Source organism: Gossypium arboreum, chromosome 10 (genome assembly GCF_025698485.1).
Source record: "Gossypium arboreum isolate Shixiya-1 chromosome 10, ASM2569848v2, whole genome shotgun sequence".
Taxonomy (NCBI): Eukaryota; Viridiplantae; Streptophyta; class Magnoliopsida; order Malvales; family Malvaceae; genus Gossypium; species Gossypium arboreum.
The window spans coordinates 101179057-101194100 of NC_069079.1; the positions used below are offsets into that span (position 1 = coordinate 101179057).

The 15044-nt window shown below is 32.9% G+C and overlaps 1 long non-coding RNA gene across 3 annotated transcripts; it reads right to left on the reverse strand.

The window, feature by feature from the left end:
• Positions 1–10156: 10156 nt before the first annotated feature.
• LOC128282317 (uncharacterized) lies at positions 10157–12198 on the reverse strand. 3 transcript variants are annotated; one of them, XR_008272553.1, is made up of 4 exons: positions 11315–12198; positions 11072–11226; positions 10833–10915; positions 10157–10485 (listed from the first exon to the last, which is right to left on the reverse strand). It is a non-coding gene; the product is annotated as an uncharacterized LOC128282317 (long non-coding RNA). The 3 variants fall into 3 exon arrangements; XR_008272554.1 differs by lacking the exon at positions 10833–10915; XR_008272552.1 differs by lacking the exons at positions 10157–10485; positions 10833–10915 and having other exon boundaries at positions 11013–11226.
• Between the last annotated feature and the right edge of the window lie 2846 nt (positions 12199–15044).

The window sequence follows — 15044 nt, forward strand, 5'->3', positions numbered from 1 at the left end:
TATGTGCGCAAGCTCTAAACATAACTAATTGTGTGATGTGTTCTTTGATGTATTTTTAATTCTGAAAAGGTTAAATATACTAGATCAAGAATCGTTTGAGGCAAGCGAATATTTGATAGAATTTTCATAGCACTCTAGACATAGATGTTAGATGTTGTGCAGAGAAGAACGTTCATTGCACTTATTAATCCAAAGTTCTGTAGACGTACAATAACTTAGATTTTAGCTTAAAATCTAGCTATTAAAAGAGGTAGGTTCTGATGAGTGACTCTCGAGCAGTTGATTAGATAATATTTTTCCATGGCATTATTTTGATATGGGCATTTAATCTGAATAATTCCAGCTCTATTCATTCAGCAACAAAATTACTCTTGTTTTTCTCTATAATTTGCCACTACATTTTATTTTCCATATCAATTTTTGTTTTTAGCATTAAATTACATTAATTTATTATACTATCATCTCATTCAATTCAAGAATATTTCCTGTTATTTAGTATAGTTAATAGGATTAGAATAACTTAATCAATATCTTACCAATTTCTAATCCCTTTGGAGACGATACTTACTTATCACTTTATTACTTGAATGACGTGTACACTTGCACACTTCCATTAGTAATTTACAAGCAAAAGTGATTTAGGAGTAAGTATAAATCTAAGGCCTATGTTTATTTTCAAGAAGTTGGGATTTGGGAAAGCAAGACCTACTACGGTGACTTTGCAACTAGTTGATCGATTCTACACCTATCCAAAAGGTAAAATTGAAGACGTACTAGTAAGAGTAGAAAAATTTATTTTTCCTGCAAATTTTCTTATTTTAGCATTTGAAGCTGACCAAAATGTGTCAATTATTCTTGGAAGACCTTTTCTTGCTATAGGCGGAATCTAATTGACGTACAAAAAGGTGAATTGACCATGAGGGAAAATGATCAATTACTTTTAATGTTTTCGATGCTTTGAAATGTGCATACGAAAATGAAGAATGGTGTGCCATTGACTTGATTGAAAGAACAGTGGAGGAAGAGTTCATGAGATTTTGCCACAACAATTCTGATAGTGATGAAGATTCATTTGAGTGGAGACCCTTGTGCACTTTGCTTGAGCAAAATAAACCTTTCAATTTTTGATGAAAAATGAATTGGTAGCTCATGTATATCCGTATTAAACTATTGATGTCAAGGATATGAAAACGGGGGACACATTTAAAGTTAATAGACAACACTTAAAGCACTACTTGGTGTTCATGTAAAGCAAGACAAACAGTCTATTGATCTTCAAGATGTTTAACTTCAACATATTGAAAATTCTTTTTATTTTATTTCATTTTTTATTTTAATTTCTCTTATTTATTTCAATTCCTTTTTTAATAAATTGCAGGAGGGGAAGGGGTCGGTGACGTCGAGCCTATTGAGACAAATCTTGCCAATGAAGAGAATGCACCCAAAGCACCAAAGGAAGAACCATAGAAAATAGAGTCTGTCAGCATTGAGACTGACCGTGAGGACGAAAAGGAAGCAAATCCCTCAGTCGCACCACTAGTGGACAACATTATATCGTGACATTAATCAGTTGATTGATGAGCTCACATAGACCGACAAGGATGGGGTTGAACTGACCCCCAATGAAGAAAAAGTAGAGGTACAAGGTTGCTACTCTTAAATCAACCCATCGAACAAAATGAAATATCTACAATCTGATTGAGACAAGGAAAGTTTTCATACATATTGCATTGCATATATTTTACCATGACATTGTTTGTATATAGATAGTTTGCATATATCTATTCATGCATTGAGGATAATGCATCCTTTAGGTTTGGGAGTGTATTGTGCATTTAGGTTGCACTTTATATAATATGGATGTGTTGCCACTGCATTGTAACTACAAAGTATTATTTTGCCTACGGAGTACAATCTTTACTTATGATGCTCAATGATGAGTTTACATTTTTGATATACCTAGAACATGTGACAGTGGATTGGGTGAATTTAGATTAGGTTAATGTGCTTGAAAATTAATTCCTAAAACTAGGATGTCTTATACTCACTGTGTTTGTTTTTTTTTTTGGGGGGGGGGAGGGATATAGTAAGTATTTTTTAATGAACTTAGGGATTTTTAAAGCCAAGCATTTGCCAAAACATGATTTAAATGAATGAAAGTAGGCACTCCAATGTTTAGAATTGCCAATTAGGCCAACATCACCTTTTTTGGTCCATCGCGCTGTTGATTAGAAAGGCGAATCTAAGCAAGAGTGTGTTTTATGGAAATAAAATTAGGGGCACTCCGCTGTAGCAAAAAGGAATGAGTAGCTAAGGAGGTAGTTGTATGCTCCATCCATCTTTTTATTCAAAAGTTTGTCATGGGTGACTTTTGGTTTAAATTGTGACATGATTGAGTACTCAGCAATTCGGTGTATGCTGCACTATGATTGTCAAGTGAAAGAATTTTGTGACATGCTAAATCCCCTAATAATAATACAATAAAAAAGCATAAATATGATCAATTTATTCTAAGTAGGCTTAAAGCAATTAACTTATGTTCAGGTAATAAATGAACTAAGTAAATTAGAAGATGGTTGCTATAGCCTAAAAGAGAGAATACATGAGTACTTAGGAGATTTTGTGTTTAGGGAGAAATTCTTGCTCTGCCTTTGTTGAAAAACCCTTTGACACTCGAACAAGTTTTAGGAAAAAGGAGATTGCTAAAAATTGATGTACTTGTTGTTCTACGAATAGCCTGGCAGTATGAGTTGGTTTGGTGTGCTGGCAAAATGTTGGCATATATGCATTTATATGTATTTTGCTTGAGGGCAAGCAATAACTCAGGTTTGAGGGTGTGATTACACTTGAAAAAAGTTATATTTCATGCCTTTAAACCTTGCTAATTGCTTGTACTTAGGTATATTTAGTTGGATTTTAGGAGATTTCATTTGTATTTTCATCATTTCATTAGGAGCCTGGAATGTGTTTAAATATTAGGTTATTTTAATTGCTTGTGAAAGGGTTGCGTTTGGTGGTTTGGCAAGTGTAGGTTGAGGAATGAGAAATAAAGGAGTGAAGGTTTTTAGGGACAAAAGGTTGGACGTTTTGTCGATCACGAATCTTGTGGCAATTCCGGAAGACAGAGCCAACACTCAACGCATACCAATTTTGGCCCAACTATACTTGTAGCAGAAAAATATGCCTAAAAAAGAGGAGAAAATAAACTTGGGTTGTTGGTTTTTATCCTAGAAAAAAAGAGAATTTAAAAAAAAAGGAGAAGATAACCTTAGGTTATTAAAAAGAGAATTTAGAAAGAGAAGATAAACATAGGTTATTGGAATTACCTTAAGGAAAAACCTATAAAAATCCAAATGAGGAAACCTAAAAGGACGAACAAGTGGGAGAAATCCTTCGGTATGAGTAAGGGTTCGGCTGCGTAAAGGAAAGGAAGTTGAAGGTAATCCTTCTTAGCCATCACAGAACGTTGTGCTGTCAAAGTGTAGACTAGGCAAGCGAAAGTTGTTTCCCAAAGTTCATCCATTATTTCCATTAGTGTTCCTTCGAAAGATTGAATTGAAGTAGTTAAACACAATGTAGGATAATATTTTGGTTTGGAATTTTATTTCCCAGCCCATTAGCTAAATCTCATAGGGTTGGGATTACTTTAGATGAAACATTAAACTATCTTTATGGATGCAGTATAACTTTAATTTACGTTACTGTTTATTTTATTATTCTTATTTCTTAATTGAAATGCAAACAATCTCTAGACATAGAAGACTGTTCGCATACTTATAAACTGATTCTACTTCCAAAAGGGTTGGATTGGTTGGATTAAAATTAAATGAAATGAGCAAGTATTTGATAGACACTAGTATTCGACTCTAGACATAGAGTCACGATCATACAAAAGCAACCCTCGCAAGATATCTAAAAAGTCTATAGACACAGGCAATGTAACTTGAGGTTTTGCTTTAACGAGAGGTAGGCCATTTTAGAACTATTTTGTCTTGTAAAGTAGATATGATTTTTCCAAGGCATTATTGACTGTAAAGGTCGATTCTAGGTAATCTCGACATTCCGAATCAGCACCACTCCATCCTTATTATTTGTCGTAGTAACTTTTCCGCAACATATTTAGTTGTTTATTTCTTTGTTTACATTTTATTCGGATAATCACTCTCGTTATTGCCATGACATTTCTGCTCTTACTTTTGCCATAGCATTTCTAATTTTTCATCAATTCCGTCTATCACATACTTCATCATTCCTTTGAATTATCACTGTATACTTACCTTAGTTTACCATAGCATCTTATCTGTAACACCCCTCACCCGTATTCAATGCCGGAATAGGGTTACAGAGCATTACCAGACTTTTGAAACCATTAAACAACCATTTAGCATACATAACATCATTTCCTACATTCATCATTCAAACTCAAACAATTTGTCCCTAATACAAGCCTACAAGGCCCTAAACATGTATTGGGATTGGTTCGGGACTAAAATGATAACTTTTAAAACATTTGGAACATTTAGAAAATTTTTCTCAAAATAGGGGACACACGCCCGTGTGACCAGGCCGTGTGTCTTACGCGGCCACCAGACACACCCGTGTCATAGGCCGTGTGGACATTCAAAATGGAAGCACATGGTCGTGTTCCAGCCCGTGTCCTACCCCATTTAACTCTCTGACTTGGGTCACACGGCCAACACACACACATCCGTGTGGCTAGCCCGTGTGTCAGGCCGTGTGCTAGGCCTTGCCAAACCTGTAGGGTATACTGACTTATGCCACATGGCCAAGTCACACGCCCGTGTGTGAGGCCGTGTGGAGCATACTGACTTGATTTCTAAAACCACACCAGGGGACACACGGCCGTATAACACAATCGTGTGTCACACACAGCTGAGACACACGCTCATGTCTCTGCCCATATGGACAAAAATAGGCTATTTACCAAGCCATTTAGCCACCCCAATTGGTACACACTTTCACCTACATATATGGTACCAAAATTAAAAATAATATGCAATCCAAAACAACCAAAATCAAGCCTAAATCCTACCATTTCAATACATACCAATTCAAGGCACAAACATACCACAATATGCTATCACAAATTCCTACAAATTCTTGTTTTCCCAAACCAACAAAATGACCATTTATAAATGTGCATTATCATACATCATTCACAAGCACATAACTTCTAAATTACCAACCATTTGATATCTATAATACCAACTATCAATGACATTGCAAACCAACCTCAATTACTCAATATAAACCATAAGCACACTTATATATACATATCCAAACTAGCCAAATTAAGCCAAGTTTCATGACCATATGTACAAACCAAAATAATCATTCATAGGTCATCTCAAATGGCAAAACTTACTACCAAGATACATATCAAAATGACTATAATCCTATACATCCCATATGATCAAACCAAGATTTCAAAAGTACCAAAGTGATACTAAATAGTGTGATGGAGCCTCCGACCATCCACGAATCTGAGCTAGCTTTGAATCACTATAAAACATAACAAAATAAACAATGTAAGCTATATAGCTTAGTAAGTTCATATGGAAAATAATAAGCAAATCTCATCAATTGTTTACCAATCAAATGTTTGAAATCAATGAACAACAATTCAATTAAGCTTCAAAGCTATCAATACCTCATTCACATAACTTACCAAAGAATTCATCAACTACACAATCCCAATATTCGAATAGTATTCCGTACTTACCTGTACTAATCCGTAACAAACTCATATCTAAACGAAAAATGTTGAATACTCAAATTCTTGCACACTAAGTGCCAAAACATAGCCGAAGCTATTTTAATCTCGCACACTAAGTGCCTTTCATAGCCGAAGCTATCTCAGTCTCACACACTAAGTGCCACAAATAGCTGAAGCTATTTCGAACCGCACACTAAGTGCCATATATATATATAGCCGAAGCTATCTCGAATCACACATAAGTGCCATATATATATATCTGAAATGTCGTCAAACATGACTATAATCTCATATACACAATTTATAAAATATCAAAGCATTTAAAGTATAGTTGTAAAAATTCTTATCATATACGAACTTACCTTAGATATTAAAACGGCGAATCGAGTCGATTAGTCAATAACTTTTGTTTTTCCCCGATCCTGATTCGAATTCCATTTTTCTTGATCTAAATATATTAAAAATTAACTCATTTAATCAACTATTTATTCAATTCAATCCAAAATATACATTAGGCTATTTACATGTTTGCCCCTAAACTTTCACATTTTTCATAATTTAGTCCTTATTACTTAAAATCACAAATTAATGAAATTCCAATTATACCTATGCTAGATAAATTACTATTATGCCCCTAGCAGCCCATATTTTTCATTTAGTTCACATTTTAACCACAAAATTTCCACATTTCACAATTTAATCCCTAATTTGCATTTTCACTAAAAATCACTTAACAAAACTTGTATAACTATCATCAAACATTCATAATCTATCATCAATCATTAAGATACATGCCTATTCATCAATGGAAATTTTCTAAACCTTTAACAGTTTTGCAAAATAGTCCCTAAGCTAGCTAGACCTAGTTGCAACGATATCAAAAACACAAAAATCATTAAAAAGGGGGACAAAATTGAACTTACATGCACTAGAAGAAGTGAACGAATGCTTCAAACTATTCCCATGGCTTTTATAAGCCCTAAATTCGTCTTGCAAGAAGATGATTGAATAAAATTGGCCTTTTTGTTTTATTAAATCTTCATTTAATAATCTATTTACTTATTTAACCTTTAATTAAACCATTAAAAGTACAAATATGATGTCCATATATGTCCACTAAATATATTAATGGTCTAATTACAACATAAGGACCTCCAATATTTAATTTAATAGCCATTTAATACCTTTAACTAATAGAATATAAGTTTTGCACTTTATACGATTTAATCCTTTTTACCAAATTGAGCACTCAAACAATAAAATTTCTTAACGAAAATTTCACACAAACATATTATCATGCTGTAAATATTAAAATAATCATAAAATAATTATTTTGACCTTGGATTTATGGTCCCGAAACCACTGTTCCGATTTGACTAAAAAAGAGCTGTTACATTATTCATCAGTTAACCATATTACAATAACTTGACCAATTTTGTGCCTCAATCCGATCCTCGTGGGAATGATACTCACTCATCACTTTATTACTTGAACTGACATGTATACACACAAATTGCATACCATTTCACACGTGACAGAAAGCTTACGGATTAGCTACTTTTAAGAGTATTAAGGTGGCCATAAACGCATTTGTTCCAATTGTTGAGTTTATCAGCAAAGCCAACAATCGTACTAGTCATGTGTCCTTCAAAATTCCAATTATCCTTTACAAACTCTAAAAAATTTGGATGCTTCAACCAACCAGCTAAAAACCAAAAGGGTCAACCTAAGGAAAAATTGGAGTCAGACTGTAAGATAAGAAGGATTGGCCGATGATTCGATTTAATTCTTGGTAGATGAGTTACCAAGCAGTTGGGAAAGGTCTCGATCGAAGCTTCATTACCTAGAGCCCGATCAAGTCTCTCAAAAAGATTATCCTAGTGATAGCAATATAAATTTGTATTTTTAATATATTTGTTTTCGGCTAATTATCGGATAAAATGCTATTAAATTTGGGTTTTTCTTATCATGAATGAATTTGGTGTGCTGAATTCAAACTCATACAGAAAGAGGCTAAATTAGAAAAAATAAACCAAAGAGGAAGGCTTGATTGAAAGATTGAAGATTTAAAGTTGGCTGGGTAAAAATTGAAGGGTTTGAAGATTTAAAAAAGTGGCTGGATTGAGATTGAAGGATTTTTTATATTGCTAAAATTATGTAGTTAGTTTAAATTTAATCTCTAGTTTAAATTTGATTTTTAAAATTTAGTGATAATATTTAGGAAAAATTTAGCTAAATTTTAGTACTAAAAGTGTGTATAAATACCTAGTGGCTACAGCCAACTAAACACACACTTGGCTTCAGGCATTTAATAAAATTCTTTCTTTTTTTCCCCTTCCTGCATCTATTATATTCTGCCATTTTAGTTTTCTTTCTTTTGCTTTCAACATTTTTAGCTTATTTGCCTTTCAAGCCTCCTTCCCTTTCCACTTTCCACAATTCCATTTAAACCATTTCTATACACTTTCAAGCTTGACTCTTTTCATGATTAACTAAACCCTTTTTTAACCTTGGCCCGGTAATCACTCCAACAAAACAATCGTGACATATGAACCCGTTCAAAAAAACCTCTCAAAGCAGTATTTTCTATCTCCCCAATATATAGGATAGTACAAATTCATCCCTTAAAGTTGATTCAGCTTCAATTCAAAAAGTGCACATTGGGTTGGAGTTGTTTGGCATACAGTTGGGAAGTCGAATCGTCATGCTGTGTTAGAATTCCCACAAACAACTTGGCGTGCTAGGTGAATTGGATTCCGTCAAGGGGGATAGAGATCGGATTTGACGCACATGATTGAGGCCGTTGATTCGAGTTGGGCTTTTAGATCGTAAGGCTGTCAAAATCTTAAATTACGAACACGTGAATTGCAGTTAGAAATTTCGCAAAGTTGGTTTGCAGGTCATACCGGGATCGACTACATAAGGAAAAGTTGGTGGTCGGGACGTTATTGGTCACTATAACCAGCTTATCGTTTGGAAAGGAAAATTTATTTCAAGGATCGATTCAAGATTGAAGTACACTGATGCTAATGCTAAGCTTTAAAAAATATTTTATTTATCCATTTAATTTTATTTAGCTTAATTTATTTTGCAATTACATTTTTACTTTATTTTGTAAACATATATATATATATTTCTATTAATATTATTATCTTTATCCTCTAAAACCCCTTTTTTTATTTTCCAGCGTTACAGCGCATTGGTCGTAAACACGATTATTCTTTAATGATAATTACGGTCATGAGAAAAGGCTAAATTAGATAGCCAATCCACGTGGATTCGATCCTATTGCTCTATATTTCAATTTACTATTATTTTGTAGTAAGAATTTATATTTGGTGGTTTCAACGCCCATCACTTGGTGCCAAGTAAAGGAGGACCCTAAAATCTCAGATCTTGAAGTTGAGCCTTATCTTTAAAATCACCAAAAAAAGGGCATCTATGTCCTTTCACAAATCCACTTTTTTTATCTTACAAAGAGTGAACAGCATTAAAATCTCTAATGGCAAACCATGGATTTTGCCCAAACGAAATAGAAAGACTAAGATCCTTCCACAAAGCTTTCCTTTTTTTCCTATTAGGACTACCATACACTAAAGCAATAAAAATCGATTGAGGGTGAAGAGTGGAACGAATGCGCGCCATAATAAATTGTAGGAGATTATCAACCACCTCCACATCAATAGATTTTCTCCATCCCAACCAAATAGTACCAGAAAAACCAGTTGCTTCCACTCTATGTGATTTTTTCCAGGCCCAATTTAGCAATAATGGCATCAACTTTAGACCCACTAACTCTTGGCTCAAGAAGACTGACTATATTTGACTTATATTGATTACTATACTCATGGAAGACTCGCGGGAAATTAATATTCGCGCATCCCTGCACATTCCAAGATAGAATAGAGAAATTCATAATAATAATTAAAAAAGCGAAAATGAAGAAACTTATCTCACTGTCGACCATTGATAGAATTGTCTGACTGGTCTCTTTCTCCCAACGATCGTTCATTACTAGCATGCTCATCTAATTCTGATGCAATGAGATATGCTGCTCTCTTCTTAGGGTACGTTTGTTTGATTGAAAATGGTTTCTGAAAAATGATTTTTTGGAACATAATGATTTTTTGGAACATGGCTTACTTTGCTAGAAAATCTAATATTTTTTGGTGTTTGAATGAATCTGTGTAAAATATTTTTCATTGTTTGTGATTTTCTAAAAATATTTTATAAATTTTATTTTAAATTAAACAAACATACATATATTTAAGAATTTATTGTCTTCTCATTGTTTAATTGAGTTTATTTTATATCTATTAAATTTATATTTTACGTAATGATTTATTTATAAATAAATACATCAAATTAAACATTAAGAACCAATGCCAAAGAAAAGGATTCAAAGAGAAAAAAAATTAATTACAAAAAGAAATTCCCTAATATAAGAAAATAGATTACACAATAATATGTATACACAAGAATACATAGTTTAGACACATCGTCTATGCACAAAAGTCCATATTCCATTTTCATACCAGTCATTTACATCCAACTACTATGTTATCATGATTATGACTTACAACAAGAGAGGTAAACAGAGAGACAAAATATACAGATAACTAAAATATTTAACACATACAATCATTCTTATCGTCAATGGGCACATTTGGATGGAAGACAGAAAGAGCACAAGCAAACTCTTCCAAAAGTAGAATTCCATTATGCTTTGTATCAAACAAGTCAAATATCTGCAGTGAAATCAGAAATATATTGACAACAGTTCAAGCAATATTATGACAACAGTTCAAGCAATATTATGCTAACAATAATTATTCTTTCAAGGATGCAGACATTATTAATTAAAATTGGATAAAAATACCTAATCAGCAAATAAATTTTTTTTTGTTTGTTTTGAATAACGTCAATTGGAACTCCTCCCGTCAAATAGTAATATAAGTAAAACTTAAATACTACAAATATGAGAGAGAAAGAACCAACTCAAGACAATGAGTGATCATCAAGCTAAAAAACTTGACAAACATAACAAAAGATATCAATTATATAACAAAAATGGGAACTATGAAAAAACAAAAACCTTATCGATTAGCCCATTATCTATAATAGCATTGCTTATCTTCTTGAAAAGCTCATAAAGTGCTTTTATTTCACTTACACTAACTGCATGAAGATGAGCAAAAACAAATTTCGATGGAATGACTCAAGAGCCAAAGTAACACAGGCAAAGACTAAAAAAATGTTAAATCAAGCAAAAACATTTATCACATAAGCAATATAGAATAATATTTAAAAAGAAAAGAAAAAATGATAACATACAAACGGTCACTCTTGCAAGAAGTTTAGGATCAATAAGACCTCTTGATTGCTTGTACAAATCATTATCACATCATTGTAGCACTAAAACAAATAAATGCTTCAATCTATCTACGCACTGCAACATGATATTCTCTTCACATCAATACGCTCCATACCTAGGCAACAGCAAAAGGGACCAGAAATCCCATTCATGTCATTCTTTCCATACGCTCGATCATTCTAAAAGCCAACAACAAGACTAACCTTTTAACCATTTCCTGATTCTGCTGACTGAAGACCAAATATTGGAGTTGGAATCTGATAAAGCCGAAGACCTCAAACTCAAAGTGAAATCAGTATTTGTCTTATAAAATCAAACCATGATATTAACCTTTTAACCTACTTGAATTTTTCTTTTGTCCTAACATATTTAAAAGAATTCCATAAGTGTTTCCCCTTCCTTATTTTTTGTGCAGGGAAGAGTTCATAAAGAATTAAGTACTCCATGTATATTTCTCATACATGGGAGATCAACAAAATACAACCAGGCAACACATACAATACTATTCATCATGAATCAAGAAACGCAAAGCAGGGGATAAAAATAAGTAATCTTACCAAACAAAGAATTAGCCATTTCATCCATTTTACAAAATTAAGGATGACCACAAATCACCCATCTTAGCTAACATCCATTCCAGCGTTGTAGTATAAAACAGACAATCTAATAAAGAGAAGTGGTTCAAAATCAAATACCCATGAAATCAAACACATCAAAAGGCCCAATTCAAATACAAAATCATTAACTCCATCACAAATAGAACCTGATCATGATCTCATCTAATAAATTCCAAAAAAAAAAAAATCATTTAAAAAAATATACAAACAAACCTAGTTGCCAACTTAATAGATTTATTAAAGCGCAGCAATTAATTAAAACTACCTACTTTAGTCTCACATCGATTCAAAAGGTTTCTTTTCAATTATTATCGGAGAACGACCATAGGGAAAAACGAATATATGAAAAAAAATTGTTATTACATTTTGCTAAGAAGCAAGCAAACAAATCATATAATTCCAAAATGGTTCTCAATTTCTCATTATTTCCTATAGTTAATTGTCTCACCGTCTATTTTGACGCTTGAAATAACAAATCGCTAAAGGGAAATAGATGAAAAATTGAAGAGAGAAAATCACCTAATTGTTGAGAGTTTCATTTCTAAAAAGACTAGAAATGGCTAGGGCTTTTTTTTTTTTTGTCAACAAAACTACTGCTATTTGTTTTTTATACAGAGATGAATACTGGGTCAAGGACACAATGAAGGAAAGGAAAAGGGAAAGGAGGAGAGAGCGTTTAGCAAGTTCTGATGTTGGGATGTGAAGACGAAAAACTTTGGAAAATGTCTTACCAAAATAAAAAAAAAAAGGTAAGACATTTTCCCCAAAAAAAAGACCTCCTTTTCTCATGTTTTGTAAAATGTTTTATGGTGGAAAATTATTTTCAGCCAAACAAATATTGCAAAAGGCTGAAAAATTTTTACGGAAAATTTTTTACAGGTAAACAAACAGAGCCTTAAATTCAACAAATGATAGTCGAGAATTTCCAAAGGACTTGAATTTATTACCTGGGCCTTTTAAAGTTTTATTTATTTTCCACCCGCATTTTGGTCCGGAAGCATTAATTCCACTTCCCTTATTATCCACCAAATTCAGACGATTTTTGGAAATGGTTGAACTGCCTCCCACCTCTTCGCCTACGGAACTCAACTAAGAAATATTTTTAAACACTACTGCTGTATGTTTAGTTGCATCTAGTACACCTTCCTTTACCGCCACATTAATAACATTTGCTTCCTCAAAAGTGGGATTAAAATGTATTAAGTGCTCCTCTGGAATTTTAGTGGGATTTGAAGGACCTAAATTTGCCTTATCTGACAGTAGCAGAGGGGTTAAAAGATAAAAGAAAATGAAAGCGGTTCGGGGTTACCTGGAATTGCAGTCTGTTGGGCCTCTCCACTTTTGGCCCGAGAGACGTGAAGATCGCCTGGAGAGCTTGAAGTGTCCCCCCAACCGTTACATTACTCTTTGGGGCTTTAGATGGCCCAACTCTTGGCTGTTAATGGTCAGGCCATTAGCTGGTAAACTAGTAACAGATTTTGGCCCATTACAATGCCCAACAGATTTATGGCCTTTAAGAGGAATTTTGGACTTGGACTTCCGAATCAGCCCATTAAAAGGAACCCCTCACTGAATGCATTAATTCCTCCTTCCTTATTACTTCAGCAGAAACGTTTTTATCCCTTGGTGATTTCCCAAAGTCTCGGTTAGGATTCCTTTCCCTTGATTCTTATGGATCTGCGAGTTACCTTTCTTTGAATTATCTTCCGAAATTACAGCCTCTAAATCGGTTAGGGATTGGAACCGAGATCCCGATGATTTTTCCCCAGATACAGACTTTCCTATTTTGTTGTCTTCCCGAGAGGCGCGTCTGGTCCTCCTCTCCACCAACATCCTGGGGCCAAAGTCTCCATTTCCGGTCACCGTGTTCATCTGTAATTTCACCGCCGATGAATCCATTACCTTCGCCAAATCAGAGACGAGGGGAACATGCGGACAAGCCTCAGTATTATGGCCATAACGCCCACATGAGAGACACACCACTGGCAGGCTCTCGTATTCAACTCTTTGCATATTTCCATTAATAAGGAGTTTTGAGATTAGTGGCTTCCGCAGGTTAACGTACACTTCCATTCGGGCAAAAGGACACCTTGTCCTACTATTAATATTGATATCTAATTTGGTAACTTTACCCACCATTCCCCCAATGTCCTATCGAATTTCCTTTTTTGTACAAATGACTGGGAAGGCCTGGAAACCTGATCCAACTAAGAACCGTATTGGGATAGGGTAATTCCGGGTTAAAATAGATTGTCTAGGGTAACAACATGTTCTGCGGTACTTAAAAAAAGTATTTTTAATTTTAAAAATATTTTTAGAAAAAGAAATTGTACGAAAAAACCTATTTTTAGCTTGATTTTTGTAATTTTGAAAATGATAAGTTAAAATTTTTAGTTATTTTCTCTTAAAAATATTTTTAATGCTTAATTACTTTTCACTTCTTTAATAATATAATATTTTTTCTTGATCTTTAATTACAAATGTGTTAAAATCATTATTTAAAAATAAAAATATTTTTAAAATACTAATTACAAATATTTAATGGTTATATTTAAATATTTAAAATATAGTTTATATATTCTAATTAAATTTTATAAATAATTAATATTTATTACTTAAAAATATTTAAAATTTATATTTCATATATTAAAATATTAACAACAAGTTATAATAAATTTTTTATATTCTTACTAAAATATAATAATATTAATTAATTTAAATATTATTTAAATGCATATTTGTTACTTGATAATAACATGTCTAAAATAGACATTTTATTTCTCAAAATTACTTTTTGATAGTAATGTTAAGCACTCAAATTTTAAATAAAACTTTTCAAAAGCATTCTCAAAAGTATTTTTTCACAGCACTTTTCAAAAGCATTACCAAATTAGCTCTAAGTATTGCCCAAAAATAAGCCATGGTCCCAATGACAGAATTTTCTCATAATCTCCATTAGAGCTTGATAATGGAATAAAAGAAAGACATATATAAATAGAAATACTATATCTGCACATGTTTAATAAATATAAGCTCCCTTTTCGTATGCACTTCAATCATATTCTAAATATTCTACTAAAAAATAAAAAACTAAAAAGTGGATAAAAACATCTATTTTCACTGCAAATTATTTTTTAAACAATGGAGTCCATGAAAAAATTAAGAGCTAGAAAAATCAACTCTTTCCTATATATATATATATATATATATATATTATGATTATTTTGTCTTTATCTCAACGAACAGATCAAATCAGAATTCCTTTCATTTTTCGGTATTCAATCGGATTGGAATATGTAGTATCATAATAATGGTA